At 49.4% G+C, this 2,982-nt stretch overlaps 1 pseudogene across 1 annotated transcript; it reads right to left on the bottom strand.

Annotated features, from left to right (window-relative positions):
• Nucleotides 1-275: 275 nt before the first annotated feature.
• LOC108311846 lies at nt 276-2,751 on the bottom strand (annotated as a pseudogene). The gene is made up of 2 exons (XR_001828381.2): nt 2,101-2,751; nt 276-646 (listed from the first exon to the last, which is right to left on the bottom strand). The product of XR_001828381.2 is annotated as an adaptin ear-binding coat-associated protein 2-like (transcript).
• Between the last annotated feature and the right edge of the window lie 231 nt (nt 2,752-2,982).

Here is a 2,982-nt window from a genome sequence, read left to right as displayed (position 1 = left end):
GCAAAGATGAGTTAGTGAGGATCAGCACATTAGCAAAGCAAAACATTTAAACATTTTTAAAAGCTGCTTAATCCTTCCAATTTCCCTCCTAAGCTCAAGCTGTAGCCTCTAAACCTGCTAAAAATCAGGAAGGAGCCCCTCCTCTGTAAGGACAGATGGACTGAAGTGGCTACAGCCAGTGTGGGTAAAGAAAGCCCCCCACTGAACAGTGATTACATGACACCTGCAGATCAGGAAGGGCTGATCTGAATCCAGGCAGCAAACTCAACCCATTCTTTTGCTTTAGGGGCTTGTGTTTAATACGTGTCAATGCGATAGAAGAAGTCTCAGGGTCTCTCTCATGTCAAGAGGACAGATGGGGACAGGGATCCTGGAGCTTTTCTTCTTTGGTGTACTGGTTGCATACTTGAATCCCAGGAAACAGTGTGACACGATGCCAATTTACTGCCAGACATGCCCAGTTTGTCAACAGAGCCAGGCAAGGAGAGAGGAGAGATTCATGCTCCAAACACAGGCCAGCTGAGGAATGCTTCGCCCTCCTTCCTTTGGCCCAGATGAGGGAGCTCCTTCCCAGAAGTCACATGAGGAAAAATTGTGCTCAGGTCAGAACTGGACCCAGCCTGGTTGGGTCTGGCTGGAAGTTGATCTGTAAAGAGAAGACAGGGAAGGGTGGACGAGTTCAGATCTTTGAAAATACAAAGCAGATAAAAGCTGGTTTTTCTCTGGACAGAAAAAGCCCTAAGAAGCCAGTTCCTAAGAGCAGCAGTCAGCAAACTTTGCCTCAGAGACCAAATATGGTCCCCAGTGGTTTTTCTTTTTTTTTTTTTTAATAGTTAATATAACTTTATTTATCAAAATTTTTGTTGTTGAGATGGACTCTGGCTCTGTCACCCAGGCTGGAGTGCAGTGGCGCAATCTCAGCTCACTGTAGCCTCCACCTCCTGAGTTCAAACGATTCTCCTGCCTCAGCCTCCCGAGTAGCTGGGACTACAGGTGCCCGCCACCACATCCGGATAATTTTTGTATTTTTAGTAGAGATGGAGTTTCACCATATTGGCCAGGCTGGTCTCAAACTCCTGACCTCAGGTGATCTGCCTGCCTCGGCCTCTCAGTGCTGGGATTACAGGCATGAACCACAGTGCCCAGACTTTTTTTTTTTGAGAGAGGGTCTCATTCTGTTGTCCAGGCTGGAGTGCAGTGGCACAGTCAAGGCTCGCTGCAGCCTCAACCTCTTGAGCTCAAGCAATCCTCCTACCTCAGCCTCTCTAGTAGCTGGAACTACGTGACTAGTTAATTTTTGTATTTCTTTTAGCAGAGATGGGATTTTGCCATGTTGCCCAGGCTGGTCTCGAACTCCTGGGCTCAAGTGATCCGCCTGCTTTGGCCTCCCAAATTGCTGGGATTGCAGGTGTGAGCCAACACGCCTGGCTAAAGGGCTTAACCCCTTCCCATCTAGGAAAAAAGAGTGCAACTCACCGTCAGCCCTCATTTAATTTTACATAAACATACTCTTTGAGGCTGAAGCAAATCTGATTTTGAATGTGAAAATAAANGGGGTAAAGAAAGCCCCCACTGATCACATGATGCCTGCAGACCCTAGAAGGGCTGATCTGAATCCAGGCAGCAAACTCACCCCATTATTTTGCTTTTGGGGCTTGCGTTTAGTACGTGTCATTGCCATAGAAGAAGTCTCAGAGTCTCTCTCATGTCAAGAGGACAGATGGGGACAGGGATCCCGGAGCTTTTCTTCTGTGTACTGGTTGCATGCTTGAATTCCAGGAAACAGTGTGACACCATGCCAATTTACTGCCAAACATGCCCAGTTTGTCAACAGAGCCAGGCAAGGAGAGAGGAGAGATTCATGCTGCAAACACAGGCCAGCTGAGGAATGCTTCACCCTCCTTCCTTTGGCCCAGATGAGGGAGCTCCTTCCCAGAAGTCACATGAGGAAAGATTGTGCTCAGGTCAGAACTGGACCCAGCCTGGTTGGGTCTGGCTGGAAGTTGATCCTGTAGATTTGGTAAAGTCTCCCCAGATGGCAGCGGTGGGAGGCTTGGGCTGTGGCCAGGGTACAGAAGCACCTCCTGAAGTGGGAGCAACTGCTGGCTGGCTGGAGGAGGGATCCCCCCACTGACAACTGCTCCCCAGGGGGAGGGATGAGGGTGGAGGTTTTGCCCCCTGGGGCAGGGGGAAGCAAGCTCAACCCTCCTTTGCTGGCAGGCGGGGCTCGGAGATTCTGGCTGCTCCTTCCTTCTTCATGTTTGCAATGTTGAGCTTGATGGCCTGGCCCTCCTTGAATTCCAGGTCCAAGTTAGGGCTTTGGTCTGGGTTCTGGGCTTGTTTCGCAAACTCACACTGCTCTTTCACCCACTTGAAATGATCCTGCAATGCAACATTGAAGTCAAAGGCATCACCTCGGTCCCCGAAGCCAATTCCAATAAACGCCCGTTGCCTGTTTCCATCTTCAATGCAGATCACGAGGTACCTGCTGGAATCCGCCATGCTCTCCATAGCCGTGCCAGGAAACTGATCCACTGGGGCGTGAGCAAAGAGCTCCCCTGAGGTCCTGTCCTCCAGCTTGATGTAGGCCATCTGCCCCTTTGCAGTGATCCTCAGCCGGCCACTCCATGATGGCTGGTCAAGCTGCTACTCCGTGGCCCTGTAGCCACGGTTGGTAGCCCGCGGAGGGATGCGGTGGACGGGGACGTCAGGCTTGACACACAGCACCGACTCGAACCCGCTCTCCTCCATCGCGACGCCGGGAGCCCACCCGTCTATTACTGATTTTATGGGCATTGTAAGTTGGTTATTTAAGGACATTAAAAATACTCTTTAACGGTATCTCCTCTTTATTTTTTACTGTGAAGCTGTGTTAATTTCAGAGAAGTTAACATTACCAAGGAAAAAATTATTTTAATTAATATGACGTAAACATTATGTGTAGCTAAGTTATATATCTATATGTGTGTTCGTGTACTGTTT

Source organism: Cebus imitator, unplaced genomic scaffold, assembly GCF_001604975.1.
Source record: "Cebus imitator isolate Cc_AM_T3 unplaced genomic scaffold, Cebus_imitator-1.0 Scaffold7, whole genome shotgun sequence".
In the NCBI taxonomy this organism is placed as follows: Eukaryota; Metazoa; Chordata; class Mammalia; order Primates; family Cebidae; genus Cebus; species Cebus imitator.
Note: the sequence above shows the minus strand (reverse complement) of the source record. Positions and strands in the feature narration are given on the sequence as shown.